The sequence below is a fragment of the Nyctereutes procyonoides genome, unplaced genomic scaffold, assembly GCF_905146905.1.
Source record: "Nyctereutes procyonoides isolate TBG_1078 unplaced genomic scaffold, NYPRO_anot_genome, whole genome shotgun sequence".
Lineage (NCBI taxonomy): Eukaryota > Metazoa > Chordata > Mammalia > Carnivora > Canidae > Nyctereutes > Nyctereutes procyonoides.
Window position 1 is genome coordinate 60,566,548 of NW_026575140.1, and position 16,522 is coordinate 60,583,069.

General features: G+C 43.1%; 1 pseudogene; it reads right to left on the reverse strand.

Annotated features, from left to right (window-relative positions):
- Positions 1-473: 473 nt before the first annotated feature.
- LOC129496908 (interstitial collagenase-like) lies at positions 474-13,676 on the reverse strand (annotated as a pseudogene).
- Between the last annotated feature and the right edge of the window lie 2,846 nt (positions 13,677-16,522).

The window sequence follows — 16,522 nt, forward strand, 5'->3', positions numbered from 1 at the left end:
GCAGGAGAAGCGTCTGTGACCGCAGTGTCCCCTGCTGCAAGCTGTCGGAGGCTCCCAGGCTGGGCTCCCGGGCTGGGCTCCCGGGGCGGACACGCCCACAGGCCATCCCCAGGCCCCGGGAGCTGCGGGGCTGCAGCTGCGCAGGACGCGGCCACGCCAGGCCAGGAGAGGGCGCCCCGAGTCCACCTGGGCAGGTGTGCGGACAGAGGCAGAACCCAGGGCCACTAGCTCCTTCAGTAAGGAAGGCCAGAAGGACGCCCGGGGATTGAATGGGCAGCACATCACGGACCCAGCCAGAGCTCATTAAAGTGTGGTTTGCTGTAGGCGAGACCGCTGGGTGGGAAACTTCACCGAGTGGTCACAGTTTAGTCCTGCAGTCACTGAAGAGCATCTTCTTAATGTCAGGCTGCGGTCGCGGTCTTAGAAGGTCCCTGGCAGGCCCTCTGTGGTTGAACGCGCTTGACGCACTTGCCCTACAGCAGCTGGGACCACTCTGGGAGGCCACGAGATGGTGCACCAGTGTGCCCAGCTTTCTCCCTGGAGAGCAGCTTCTCAACGAGTTTGGGGGATGATGGGTTGCAGGTGGACCTCATAGGCTGGGGAGGATGCTTCCCAAAGTCTGGACACGTCACAGTTTGCGGGGGAAATGGCAGGAAAAAAAAGCCCTGTTAGGTAACAGTTGAAGACGTGCTCAGTACCTACATCAACTGTGAAGAGGCCCAGGAGCACCTGCAAGAGGCTGGTGTTTGTGCAGAGGCCTGAAGGAGCTGGCTGGGAAACAGCAGCGGCCGTTGCCAGGACAACAGGCCTCCTGCTTGTGTTCTGGCTCCTCCACCTTGTGTGCTGGACACTGAGCATATCCAGACAGTGGCCTCAAAGGACCTTTCTGCTCAGGCCCGTGTCTTTCTGTGTCTCTATGCCTGGCATCCTCCTGGATTTCCCTTGCCCCTATGGAGCAGGCCCTATCTTGAGGCCCCCGCCCTGGCTATGTACTTTTCCTGAACTGTTCAGGGGTGCTGCTCCCCCAAGCCTTCCCTGAGGGACATCTGCTCAGTGAGTGCTAACCTGACTACTGGCCATGCTAGAGATCAGTTGACACCCCTCTCCACTGCCCTGCATTCCCCTCATCCTATGTGCTGTTCCCCCGTAATGTTTGTCATCTTCCCACATACTCTATTTTTAATATGTGTTTACTCTTTATCTGTCTCCCCTGAACAGAAGTGTGAACCCCACGAAGATAGCTCTCACTACTTTGCCAAGGAATCCAAAAAACCTAAAACAGAGCGTCCACATCATTGGCGGTCAGTAAGTACTTTTTCACTTAATACAATACAGACTACTTAATATCATGACATTGGACTATGTGGAAAATCCAGGCAATAAAACATGTGTACGATATATTTTTATATTTCGAGAAAAAAACATAAGCATTAAAATATCAGAGGTTTATGACCCAAAATGTTAATGGTGCTTATTGTTGGGTGCTAAGATTACAAATGATTTCTGCTTTATTTTTAGAATGCCTAGGGCTTTTTAAATTTTCTTCCAATTTTCCTATCTCCCTTTTCCTTCTCCATCCTTTTCCATTTGTAATATTTTCCTTGTTTTTTTTTTTTAACTCAGATATTCATTTTGTTAATCACAGCATCAGTTAAGGATAAACTATCCTCATTAGTCTATACATGACTCCTTTTGTTATTTTTATCACTGTTTTCCTCTTTCCTCAAATCACAGCTAAAAGACCTTCCACTGTACAATGGAGTATTACTCAGCCACAAAAAAGAATGAAATCTTGCCATTTGTGAGGATGTGGATGGAACTAGAGGGTATTGTGCTAAGTGAAATAAGTCATTTAAAGAAAGACAAATACCATATGATTTCACTCATATGTGGAATATGGCGGAAAAAACAATCTAAGAAAGAAGGAGATAAAGAAAAAGCCAGACTCTGAATTATAAAGAACACACTGAGGTCACCAAAGAGGAGGTGGGGGGTGGGGAGGGAAACAGGTCATGGGGATGAAGGACACACCTGTTGTGATGAGCATTGGGTGATGTAGGGAAGTGTTGAGTCACTGTATTGTACACCTATCACACTGTATGCTAACTCATTGGAATTTAAATTAAAACTTTAAAAAAACTGACCACAAAACAAAAAACCAATATCTAATGTATTTAATACATATTTCCTTCTATTTTTCTTTCCAAATGTTCATTTAAATTTTCATGTATTTCTTGAAAAGTATATAGGATTGTTTCCTATATAAACTTTATATTTTCATAAATGGCCTTGGATTTCATGTTTCATTCTGTGTCTTACTCTTTGGTTAATACTTTTGCTTTGAGTCAGTTCCTGTTGCTCTAAGGCTTCCCAGAGTCCCGCCTCTCACTGCTGCATGACGTTCTGATCACATACGTATGTGTTTCATGTCCTGTTTGTCAGTTCCCAAGCTAGGGCCATCCAGGCTGCCACTTGCTCCTGGTTGTCGCCAACGATGCTTTAATGGTGCACCAGTCTCCTGCGCACCATGGTCCGAATTAACACCCAGGAGTGGAATTACTGGGATTCAGGCAGAGGCATTTTTAGAGTGCAGAGGGATGGTGCTTCACCATGGTTGTACCAGTGAACTCTCCCCCAGCTGTGAATGAATGTTCGTTTTCCCCATGTTTTTATCAGCACTTAATGTTATCAAAACTTCTAAGTTCTGCCATTTTGATGGGTAGGAATTTATATCTTGTTTTCTTTAATTAATATTTCTCTGATTGATATTAGACTGGATATGTCTTTATATAATCTTGGCTACCCAGGTATAAATTTTAAATTTTGATGTAGTCAAACCTATCAGCTCTACCCTGAATGGCTTCTGCTTTTTTGGTGCTGAGATATTCTTTCCCATGTTAAGGTGGCAAAAATATTCTACTCTTTTATTCAATTATTTTTATGGTTTTGTCTTTCACATTGAGATCTTAAATCCATTCAAAGTTTAATTTTGTACTCAGTTTATAGCAGAGAGGATAGGGAAAATTATTCTATGATTATAAGCCCTGAATTATAACTTAACGTGCCCTAAAGCAATAAAAGTTTATGTCTTGCTCATGCCACATGTCTATATTGTTGGATGGAGGGTCTCTTTTATTTATTGAGGTCTTGTTCTGTTTTTACCAGATTATTTCCTACATATATCATAGATTTTGCTGTAGCTGTTAGTATTTTATTTTCAATATTTTATCTACTTGTTTATTGTGATTGTATAGGAATATAAATGATTTTGATATGTTGATGTTATATTTGGAGACACTGAAGTATCCATCTTATCTGAAGAGTTTTGATTCTATTGGGCTTTTCTGTATAAGTGATTGAATTAACTACAAATAATGGTATTTTGGACTTCCCTCTTGACCTTTATATGTGATGTTATTTAAAATTTTTCCCATTAGTTTTCTTGTCCTGATTTTTGGCCAGACCTCCAGGATTCTGTTGAAAAAGTATCACTGATGCAGGCAGACTTCTCCTATTTGTAGTATTAATAGGACCATGACTATAGTTCCTCCCTGTGTGTTGTGTGATGACAATAGAATATAGTGTTTTCTCTGAAAGAGTTTAAGCAAGATTGGGTTGATCTATTCCTTGAAATGGAACTTTTAACAAAACAAATGAATAAAACTATTTGGGCTGGTGTTTGTGGGGAGATTTGTAAACTACTATTTTTAATTGTTTTAGTGGTTATATAATGATTAAGACTTCCTTTTTCTGTTTCTATTTCATTTATATATTTTTGAGATACTGTATACAGTGAAGTGTACAATCCTAAGTGCATAATCCAGTGAACTTTACAAACATACATGCCCATGTAACCCACGCCTGATGAGGAACTAGAATGTTTCCATCGCCCTAGAAAGTTCTCTATGCTCTTTCTCACTCAGTCTTAATTCTTCCTCAGAGCCAACTGCTGTTCTGATGTATTTCCCTCTAAACTACTTTCCTAGTCATGAAGTTCATATACACAGAAGCAAGAGGATGTACTCTTTTGTGTGGAATAATGGTTTTCAGATTAATCTATGCTATTGTGTGTACTAGTAGATCATTCACTGTCATTTTTCTATAGTATTGTATTGAATGAAGGTACTGTTTGCAGAATAGGCTACCATGCATAAAGAACCTTCTTAAACAAGCTTCTTGTGTGTTTGTGTTTGAATTTATTCCAGAAAAATATGCAGAAGAGGTCATAGGGTAGGTAAATATTGAACTTTGTGAGCAACTTCCATATGGTAGGAGACGTATAAGCATTCCAGCTCCTCGTTTGGTGTTGTCAGTCATTAATATGAATATGTTTAGTGGTATTATAGAAATACCTTATATGAATTTTCTTTTCTTGATAACTAATGATGTTAAGTACTTTTTTCATGTGTTTATTGGCCATTTATGTCTTCTTTTTAAAGATTTTATTTATTTATTCATGAGAGACACGGAGAGAGAGGCAGAGACCCAGGCAGAGGGAGAAGCAGGCTCCCTGCGGGGAGCCTGATGTGGGACTCGATCCCAAGACCCCGGGATCATGCCCTGAGCCAAAGGCAGATGCTCAACCACTGAGCCCCCCAGGCACCACTATATATCTTTCTTTATGATTAGTTTGATTAAGTCTTCTGTGTATCTTTAATTGGATAATTTGTCATGTTATTATTGATTTGCAGGAACTTTTTATATATACTGGGTCAAGTCCTTTGTCAGACATATGTATTACAAATACATATTTTCCCTGTGATCTCATATTTCCATGGAACTGTCACTTTCCCTGGCCTCTGTAAATGGGTTAAGTCCTGGGTCCTGGTTTGTTCTCCATGAGATGGATCAACATAGAATGGAAGCAGCTTTGGGCAGGGTGTTCGGTGAGAAAGTCTGCACAAACTGCTCTCATTTCTTATGTCCATCAGTAGGTCCTCCCTGTCAGGAACCACTCAGAAATTCTTTCTCAGGCTCTGAGCATTTCTGGGGGCTGCTGCTATGTCTGATTTTCTGGTCTGTGCTTAGGAGAATGGAAGTATAGAAGCCTTCAGGAGCTGGTCAACCTGACTTCCCAGCTTTGCTGGCATCCTGCATCACTTCTATATTAATTTATTACTTTTTTTGAGCACCTACTTGTTTCTTGAATTATATAAGTAAGTCAGAAAAACAATAACAAAAGTCAAACCAAAGCTAACAATGGCCCCTGTTCTCATAGAGCATCCACTATAGAGGCAGACAGGCAGTGAGCAGTAGAGGGAATGAGAGGTTACAGACAATGCAGAAGATGTTAGGGGATCAGGGATAATTGCAGTGTTGTGTAGGACAATTGAGAGTATGTTTATGTATGTGGGGAGGGCAGGCATACGTGGTAATAGTAAAAGAGGAAGCCAGTGAAGGTCTCACTGAGAAGGACGTTTGAGCATCGCTGGAGAAGAGGGATGGGACTTAGCCATGCAAGCATCTGAGGGAGACTCAGTGAAAAGGCCCCAAGGTCCAAATACTCCTCACGTGTTTGAAAACCAGCACAGAAGTTGGCACAGCCGGAATGAAGCCACCAGAGGGGAGAATCCTAGGGAATGAGGTACAAAGGGAGCAGAGTTTGTAGCACCTTGTAGGGACCTGAGCTTGTCTGTGTAGGGTTACCACCCTGATCTTATCTCTTGTCTCTTGTGGTCCTGCTGCCTTTCAGGCTGGCCATGCAGACACCAGATCCACAGCCTTGTGTGGGAGCGAAGGGGATACCAGCAGAACGTGATTCCCAGAGCCTGCCCCTTTTAGGGGAAGCTGGGCCTCCCCCATGCCAGCTGGGTCTGTCTGCTCACTCAGGTTTTCTCCCCGTTTGTGTCTGGCTCTAGGATGCCCAACCTCCCCTTACTTCATGGCGCTGGTTCATGGGAAGGAGCTCACAGCTGGGTGGCATCTTGCCCAGAATTTCTTTTTTTTTTTTTTTGAAAAGATTTTATTTATTTATCCATGAGACACAGAGAGATGCAGAGAGAGGGGCAGAAACACAAGCAGAGGGAGAAGCAGGCTCCATGCAGGGAGCCTGACGTGGGACTCGATCCTGGGTCTCCAGGATCAGGCCCTGGGCTAAAGGCAGTGCTAAACAGCTGAGCCACCCAGGCTGCCCCTTGCCCAGAATTTCTGAGTGTGTGTTTATTATCACAGTAAACAGAAAAACAAATGGTACTCAACAACAAACATTATACAAATCATTCACTATAAAATCAAGATATTCTTAACCTCCACCAGAAAACCTATGAGAAAGAATTTGTATGAGCAAAAAAGATACTTTGCATAGTATTGATTCTTTTTCAGCAGCAATAGTGAGACTGCAAATTTATACATGCATAATGTAACTTGAAGCCCACCCCAGGAATTCTGTATGGAAGCTCCCTGGGAAACAAGACCCAGCACCCTAATATTCAGGGATAAGCTCCTAACTTTATGATGTTAGCTAGGAAAATAGCTTTATCCAGTGCTCCTGCCACAACCCCTACAGCCAAAGCTCAATAAATCTCTTCTGTTATCATTATATTTTAAAAGCTGCTCATTTTTATTTATTTTTAAAGTTTTTTCAAGTAAGCTCTGTGCCCAACTTGGAGCTTGAACTCACAACCCTGATATCATGAGTCGTGTGCTCTACCAGATGAGCCCACTGGGTTCTACAATCCCTCCCATCATTTGACTTAAAGGCTTAGATTGAAATCCAAACAAGAGAGGAGGGTCAATAGCAGCCCCTTTCCCTCATGTAATGCATATGCCATGCGAAGTACTTGAAATGTTGTACATCCTATCTTCCCACTGACTTGCATAGTGAATTTGTTCAACCTAGAGACATAACTATTGAGAATGTGGTTATTATGAGAAGCATAATCACTTAGAATATCATAGAATAGTGACAAAAGCTTTTCTCTAGGTAAACCTAAGGACTAACTATGACCGTGAGGTCCTCAGTGATCACTCAAAGCTAAATTGTGGAAGTTCCTAAAGAGGTACAGTCTTGTTAACATAACACAGACTATCTTCAGATGGAGGTTAAACAAGCTTGTACTCATATGTCTGTTGCTCACTGTTGCCAAGAGATGAAAATAAAATAGGAAAGTATCTGTGTCCTCAGAAAAGCATCTCTCCCAGGTTGATTAGAAGTATTTTTTTCTTTTCTCCTTTGTGATAGTCAATCATCATTTATTTCTACATTTGAACCAGCTGTTGGTTTTCAAGAGGGTCAAAATTTGTTTCTTTTTAGGATCAAATTTGTATTGCCTTTTTCCATGAAAGAAATAGAAAAATCCTAGAAATAAAATGAGAGATAATGATTATGTTAGACAAATAAACAATGATTTTACACATGGACTCTTGAAAAAAATATACATTTTTACACATGCAATTCGCTCTCAGATCTAAGGAACAGTCCATGTGTCATTTCTATGGCAGCAAAATGGAGAAACTGGATGGCCTTTACCTCCCTCTTGGAAGAGAGCATCAACTTTTTTGCCAATTCTAGGAAACTCATGAGCTATCCCTTTGGGAAAACCTGTATCCATAGACCGTGTGTTTTCATCACACCTTGTAAAAAAATTAATAGGAAAATCAGAATGTGTGATTAATATAATAACAATAAATCACACTCAACACTAAGTGTGAATTCACTGTTCTGAGTGGTTTGCATGTACCGATTCAATCTTTGCTATAAATCTGAGAGATGGGGGCTACCTTTATTTTCATTTTGTAGAAAACCAATGACTCCTTTAAACAGTTATGAGTAGATACATTGCTGGTATGAAAATAATGGGAGCTTTTAACTGGAGGGTCCCAGTTCAACAGGGTTATGGGAGACTGGAACCGAGTAGACCATCCCCAGAGTGACATCAATTCTAAAAATAGGATTCAAATTCTGACTCCACTGTCTGCCCTATCTGCCCACTGTGGGGAAGAAATTTCCCTTTGGATGCTTCTGCTTTTTATCTCCCTTTTAAATGCCATCCTATAAATCCCTTGTCTTCCAAAGACAGGTGTATTGTGATGATAACAGGTAGGGAACTAATGGATGCTCGCTCTGGCACCATTCACCAAGGGAGGTTGGAGGTTCCACACAGTTTGAGAATAATTTCATAGATTTTATTTACTTAGAGAGAGAGAGAAAAAGAGAGAGAAATAGAGAGAAAAGGAGAGAGAAATAGGGAGAGAGAGTATGAGCAGGGGGTGGGGAGGGGCAGAGGGAGAGGAAGAAGCAGATTTCTGGCTGAGCAGGGAGCCTGATGATGTGGCACTGGACCCTAGGACCCTGAGATCATGACCTGAGACACCCAGGTGCCGCAAGAATTTCCAAAAATTCAACTGGAATTTTAAAAGGCAACTCTCCTTCCACGGAGTGATCTGACTCTGACTTCCAAGGGTCTGTAGTTACCTCCAATACTCATTGGCAACAAAGAAGTACGTTTTCCTAGTATCATCCTCGTGAACAGCAGCGTTGATTTTCTTTACCCTCTGCGGGAAGCCCAAGGAGTAGTGGATGTCCCTGGGATATCCTTGCAGCATCTGCTCCCAGTTAAAGGCCCAATATTTACTACCTGTCAACCAAAGAACCAATAGAAAACTTAGCCTGGGACTCTGGAGGACAGTAGGCAGGCTTCCCTCCAGACTTGCATTCATAAGAGGTGGGTGGAGAGTTTTATTTCCATGTGGAGAGCCCCAGAGCTGGGCACCTCTCCAGAATGGCTCCCTTCCCCAGCTGCGCAGGGAGTGTGTGGGGGTCCATGTGGTGCTGCAGGGGCAGCCAGGCCACACACACAGGTGAGGAGTAGTTCCTCTCACTGGGTGACACCTCTCAGCTCTTGTCTGGCCTGGTTTCTTGTTTGCGGAGCTCCTCCAGCATGTTGATTCATCTTTACATCATGAAGCTATGGTATCTACATAACTTCATGTCACCATCTCACAAAAAGGCAGTTTAAGACATCATGTGTATAGAAATTCCCCTGATTTTCACTGTATATGTGTTAGATCTGTTTCGTGATTCTTCACTTATTTGATTGGCCCAGTTAATTTTCAACCAAAGAACCCGATGAAAAATGTAACTCATAGAAACATTGATCAAAAAAACCCAGAAGCTATACCTTAAAAAAAAAAAAGACTTGATCTCTGTTAACATCCCCATAAGCAGTGCCAACTGCATTTAACAGTGATTCCCAGAAGTCAGCGATGACACTGCGTTCTGCTATTTTGTAGGAGGCACTTGTGCATAGGAAGAACCTGATTTAAAAGAAAGGGAAATATCTTGGTTGCAGCAAAGCTGTGGTTGATTTCCAGCATTCCTTCTCCCTGGACACGAGTCTAACACTCACAGAAGGGCTGCATCTGATATTAGGGGTCCTTTACCTACAAGGTAGTTCATCTCACAGAAATCCTCGATGGAAGCAAGCAAGGATAACGGAGGTGTAAGAGACTGCTCCAACCAGACTCTTCCATTTCAGGGGTTTTCAGAGTGTTTCTAAGACCACGGAGACCAAATGGAAGCCTATAGCAAGCCACCAGCCTTGGGAAGGACCAGAGGGCATATGTACGGGACAAGGGTCCTCCTTGTCAACCCCTTAGCAGACACTGTCCATGCCACATCCCTTGCCCCAACCGTCAAAGTCTCCTGCAGCTTTGGCACACAGTCCCTATAGACAGCTCTCAGCCACTGAGCTCACCCACCTCAGGAGCACACTGAGCCAAGTGTTCCTTCCTGGGCAATAGCCTGCATCGCCCTAGTCATAGTGTAGACATCTGCTTTGAGCAGTGGTGTTCAGAAAGATCTGATTTGTTCTAACTCACTGATGTTTCTCATCTTAGACATGAGATGTGAAAGGAATTGGAAGACCAATTATTGCTCCACTACTGACAAGTCTCTATTCTTCAAAAAGGAAAATTCTTTAGGCCTAACTCACATATTTGTATGTATGCTAGTGGTAGGGTGGGGGCCGTACGATTCCTTTTACTCCATGAACTTTCTAGTGAATGAATGACTTATCTGTGATACAAATATTTTCATTCCTTTTTAAATGTAATTTCTACACCCAATGTGGGGCTTAAACTCATGGCCTTGAGATTGAGAGTCACATGTTCTTCCAGCTGAGCCAACGCTTATCTGTGATAAAAACTTTTGTAGAATAAATCATTTAATGCAACTGTGCTATTAATTAAAACTACAAATTAAAAATATATTACTAAAGAAACATATAGAACATTCAACAAAATATCAGAACACCTTAAAAACATAAGTCAGTGTTCATGGTAATTTCTTTTTTTTTAACCTGTTTTTAAAGTAGAATGATTATCCACAAATTTTGGCTATAGCATCAAATGTTAACTTGCTATCACAGGCTTGTGGTACTTGTGGTTGTCTTGGCTGGATGGGATTTTTGGAATGTACTAAAGCATAAATAAAGGTTCTGAAGTCAAGAGAAGTTGGTAATGATGTTAACACAAAAGCACATAGAATGAAGTCTCTTTTTAAAAGGACACAGCTAGTAGCTCTTTTTCGGAAACCCACATAGAGACCCTGAATCACTGGTCTAAGGTGCTCTCCTTTGTGCTCACTCACCATAGAGTGCCGGGGGGCATCAATGTCCTTCTGAGGCAGTAGGACATCTCCAAAGTAGATGTATCTGGGGAACATCAAGAACCAATGTCATTATCATGCAACAGTCTAAGGGAATGGCCCACTTCATGTGCTGCAACATGATACAAGTTGGAGTCTTAAAAGACGAACAAAACAAGTTTGCAATTACTGGAATACAGTTTTGAGGAGCCCAAGAAGGAAATATAAGTATCAAAACTACAGATGCTTTACTGTTGATTTTGTGCAACTGTGGTGTGCTTTTGGTGGTCTGTCTGCATGGGGTGTATATGTGTGTGTATGTTTAATCAAAGACACGAGAGGGCCTTCATAATTCTAGTTAGGCTAATTAAAGTATGAATCTCTGAGATTGGGCTATATAATTCTTGGATGAAGTCAGCCAACAAAGAAAAATCCCCTTGATCAATAAATACAGGACATAAGGTAGAAAGTATTATATTCTGGAGGAATAATAGTATTCTATTAACATTTTATTATTTTTCCTGCTCATAAATATTATATTATGTCCAGTTGTGCAAATGTAGATAATATAGGAAAGTATCAAGAAAAATTCCTCAAGAACACTTTACCAAAAATAACCATTTTAAAATTTTAGTGTGTAATTATATATTCAACGATATGATTTAAAACATCCTAGCAAAAATAGAGCTACCCTACAACCCAGCAATTGCACTACTGGGTATTTGCCCCAAAGATACTGACGTAGTGAAATTCCAGGACACCTGCATCCCAGTGTTCACAGCAGCAATGTCCACAATAGCCAAACTGTGGAAGGAGCCACAATGTCCTTCAACAGATGAATGGATAAAGAAGATGTGGTCTATGTATACAATGGAATATTACTCAGCCATCAGAAAGGACGAATACACTCCATTTGCTTCCACGTGGATGAAACTGGAGGGTATTATGCTGAGTGAAGTAAGTCAATTGGAGAAGGACAATCATCATATTGTTTCACTCATATGGGGAATATAAGAGATAGTGAAAGGGACTATAAGGGAAAGGAGGGGAACTGAGTAGGAAAAATTAGAGAGGGAGACAACGCATGAGAGACTCCTAACTCTGGGAAATGAACAAAGGGTTGCAGAAGGGGAGTTGGGTGGGGGGTTGGGGTAACTGGGTGACAGGCACTTGAGGAGGGCACTTGAGGGAATGAGCACGGGGTGTTATAATATATGTTGACAAATTGAATTTAAATCTTAAAAAATGGGGATCCCTGGGTGGCGCAGCGGTTTAGCGCCTGCCTTTGGCTCAGGGCGCGATCCTGGAGACCCGGGATCGAATCCCACGTCGGGCTCCCAGTGCATGGAGCCTGCTTCTCCCTCTGCCTGTGTCTCTGCCTCTCTCTCTCTCTCTCTCTCTCTCTCTCTCTCTGTGACTATCATAAATAAAAAAAAATTAAATCTTAAAAAATGTAAAATAATAAATAAGTAAAACATGGTAGCAGCATTTTCAGAGTAACATATTTTGTTGGTAAAAATTACTTGCAGAAATAATATTCCCTTACATTTTTAAATAAATGGACACAAAGGAGTTACCATTACCTTTCTAAGCAATTATAGTTTTAATAAAAACTTATGTTTATTAAGGTATTTAAGGCTGATCACAACATTAGCTCATTTTACTAAAGCATCCTTTCAGATAAAACTTTGACCCATGAAAGGAAAAATTTGGAGGAATTTGTGGACTCACTTCTGAAATCATTGGTACATGTTTTTCCTTATCAAAATGAACATCTCCTCCAATGTCTCTTGGTGGGAAAGCATGAGGGAGATGGTTTTGAAAGCCACTGAAGGGGGAGTTGTCTCTGTGATCTGTGACAAACAGCAAGGCAAAGACAAATCCCCATTTCTACGTAGCTTCCCCAGGAGGTGCGAGGACAGTTGCAAGGAGCCCAAAGGCCTTCTTCATCCAAGAGGCCTCCCTTTGGCCCATAAAATCAACAGCCCGTTAGGAACACTCTGTCCTTGGTGCAGCTGAGCAGGTGTGGGAGTAGTGGTGACATTCAGGTGACGTTTAGGATGGTTTTAGGAGACAAGAAGAGCTTACCTCCCCAGACCAAAGAAATCATTATGTCCACTTGACCGTCAAAGACCTTGGTGAAGGTCAGGGGAGAGGCGTTACTCCAGAGCTGAAAGACTTTCTCAATGGCACTGTCTACCTCTGCTCTCGGCAAATCTGGTGTGTAATTTTCAATCCTTAAAAATCAAAGAACACAGAGACACATGGGACCTCATGGCTCACGGCTCTGATGGGAAATAGCATCTCCGTCTGCTGCTCAGTCTGCTTACCTGTAGGTCAGATGTGTGTGGTCCCATTGGCTCCCATCAGTGAGGACGTACTGAGCCACATCGGGCACCCCACATCTGGGCTGCTTCATCAGATTCAGGGTGTCCGTGTCGACCTTTCCAGTCACCTTCAGCCCAAAGAACGCCTGCATTTGCTTCAGCTTCCCAGCCACTAAGCTGTTGTTCCTCTGCCTCACAGATTGTTGGTTCCAGTCTTCAAGTTGTAGTACTTCTGTAGGTAGTTCTGATAAAGAGAAAGATATTGAAAGACAGGATGTGAAATCCTTCTTATTTTTTCCTGAAAATCTTTAGGAATTCACTGTGGTGACAGAGAAATTCTTTTGTCTTGAAGATTTAGTACAAGGAAAAAAACCTGTCTGCAAAGTGAGTGATTTCATAGGCTTACTGTTGGCGTGGTGGCAAAGTCTAGCTTTGCTGGGCGTCAGTGTGAAGGTAGTCAGGACACTCTCTCCACCTCCATCTTCTGAAGGAAAGTCTATAGACAGGTAAGTAGATTTTTTTTTTTTTTTAATGAAGGGATCTGTTTCAGACAAAGTACTGACCCTAGAATGCATCCCACACTTGCTTGAGCTTCTACTCCTTGACCTTGGAAAAATGAGAATGTAATGCTCCTGTGTTGGTGGCATGTGAAAATCAGCATTAACCTGGACCATCTCCATATCCTGCCCCTGTGTCCCTAAAGTCCGTGGGAAGCTAGGGGACCCTATGTCCCAGAGCAGCAGCAGCAGCAGAAGGCTGGACATGCTGAGCTTTATTTTTCTTCACTGCCCAGGGCGTCCTGCAGCTCCCTCCCTCTTGCTGCTCCAGGGTTTCGGCTGTAGTCTCCCCTTTATGTAGGGTCCTTGCAGCCCCAGAAAAACAAAGGCTATCTGATTCACCTCTGACAAGAGGACTCACATCCTCTTTATTTGCAACATGTGGCCTCAAGTTTCAAAAACTGTAATATAAGGTAGATTAATCTTTAATCTTTTTGTCTTCGCAATCTTATGATTGTGATCAAACAGGACATCAACAAAGAGATACACCTCATCCTTCACAATTGTCTTCTATTAATTCTGTGATATCTTAAGAAAGACCCTTACTATTCACACTATAATGTACAGCTTACAGAGCAGTCCATGGACTTTTACTTTTTTAAGATTTTATTTATTTATTTATTTGAGAGAGAGAGAGAAAAAAAATAAGCAGGGCAGAGGGGAAGAGAGAGATGCAGACTCCGCCCTGAGCAGGGAGCCCGATGTGGGGCTAGATCCAAAGACCCTGAAATCATGACCTGAGCTGAACCCAAAAGTCAGATGCTCAACCAACTGGGCCACCTAGGCACCTCTCCTTCTGCCTTTAAGCTTCTTGATATAATTTGTTTTTATAGCAATCATGCACTGCCTAAATCACAAATCAGCTTGAAGTGACATTGTTGATGAGAAAGCTGATTACATAGGGTGGATGTTAGCATCTCTCGATTTCAATCCCACTTTGCCTGTTCCTGGGACACAGATGGACAGCTGTGAGGAGGTCCCAGGTAGAGCCGTGTCTGCGAGTCCCTTGGCTGAGTTCCCCTTTCTGCCATCAACTGCTCCTGGGGACAGAGCAGGTTTGGGGCATGTGTGGGACTGGACGATGATTACTTACTCTTTCACATCCTATTTCTCCATTCCGCAGATGAGCGCATAGCACCTTCTATGCCTCAGCCACCAAGCGGGTGAAGGAGAGGTGGGTCAGCAGAGTTTGATGCTGTGGAGATTGGTACAAAGTGCCACGGTTTTGGAGAAGATGGAGACACTGATCTCCCTGGGGGCGCCGGGTGAGCGGGCAGGCAAGGTGCCCCTGTGTTTCCTGACCCTCCTTAACCTTCATTCCTCCTCCCGGATGTTTGCCAGATCTCCATACCCCACATTGAACTTGTTTGTCTTCTTTTTGGAATGCAATCCTTTAAAAATGTAACCTCCTTCTAATCGTTGATGTCAATGGAAACACGATTAGCATCTCTGTACTAGGCAGGAACGTCTGTGGGCCTCAGGGCTCTAGCCCAGTGGCTTCTCCCTTCTCTCAGACGCACAGCCTTCCCTGAGACCGTGACTTGGACGGGCAAAGTGGACGGGGTATTCATGCTGGGGTCTTCGCTCCTCCCTCTTTGGCAGGTGTCTCTCTACTTTCCTTCCAAGGCAATTTGATTTCACAGAGTTCCGTGGGCTTTATAAATCTCTACCCTCCAAGCAGTGACCCTGACATTATGGTGGGCCCCATCGATTTCGGGCCCTGCCCCGGCCAGTGATGGCGGGAAGCTCGCCAAGTCTGTTTAAAGGGAAACTAACTACACCCTTGATATCTCTCAGTGTCTCATCACGCTGCTCTGCACTCGGCAGCGATCCTGCCAAGCTGGTCTCCCCTTAACTTTGACGCTTCCTCCTAGCACTTTCCATCAATTGACCCCTGACTACACGCCCACCTTCCCATGCTGTGTTGGAACAGAATCTGATGTTCCTGTTTGAACCACTGTCCAGCTCTGGTTTTTCTGAATGGGGAGTGGTGCCATCCAGTGGTTCTTTCACGTCCCATGGTCCCCTGGACCACCCATGCACACTCACCTGAGATCAGAAGCCTCTGCCCCCCTCCGGGGCAACCACACAAGGACAGGGATGCCCAAACTGCCAACCCCACAGAAGATTCCATGGCTGCCATTTCACCTGCCCCGCTACTTCCTCCTCTAGTCAGTGATCTCCAGGTCTGCCACCGGACTCATCAATCTTTTCAAAGGACTTTCTTCTCTTTCTTCCCTGCCACATTCCTGTCCCCTTGAATCCTAAAAGAAACTTTCTGGAATCACACTTCCTCTTCACACTATTGCTCTTTCTTCCCTTCATCACATCTTTTTTTTCCCCCAAGGAGAGTTTATAGTCACTCCTGCCATGGCCACAGCTGATGGTAAGGATGTGATCCATAAGGCTAACCACATGGGGGACACATGAAAGGGATGCTTGTTTCAGGCTCAGTTTGCAAAAATACTTGACTGTATGATTAGATTCTGTTTTTTTCACTCTTATTTTACTTTCGGGAGAATAATTACTTAAAATATCTTAGAGCAGGCATGGATGTTGAGGGGATGCTTCAAGTGAAATGCCCCTACTTCAGGATTGGTATGCCCCTCCAAGGTCAGTTCCTTTCAGCCTGGACTCCACACTTCATTTGTTTGCGTGCCAGGAATGGCTCCTCTTTGGTGTAATTTATGAAATAATCAGTAAGATGTTCTGGGTTATGGCACCAGTCACAGAGAGTGCAGCCCTCACATGAGCCAAACTTCTCTCTTAAGTATGCTCTTCCCAAAGGAGTTTGAACCTAAACTGCTGTGGTGTGGCCGAGCCAGGACGAGTGAGGACCTGACTCCCTTCACCCCCCACCCCTGCACGGGGCTCTGATCTTACTCATGCTGCAATCCAGACTATGACTTGCTTGCTTGTGTGTCTCTAATGTGTGTTGATTTCCTGCCTTCAGATCCTTTATCTGTGAATCAGGTTTAGATTATGAAACAAATTATGTTCTGTTTTGCTGAACATGCCTCTGCTTTGGATGAAGAGGAATTTTCACATGATAC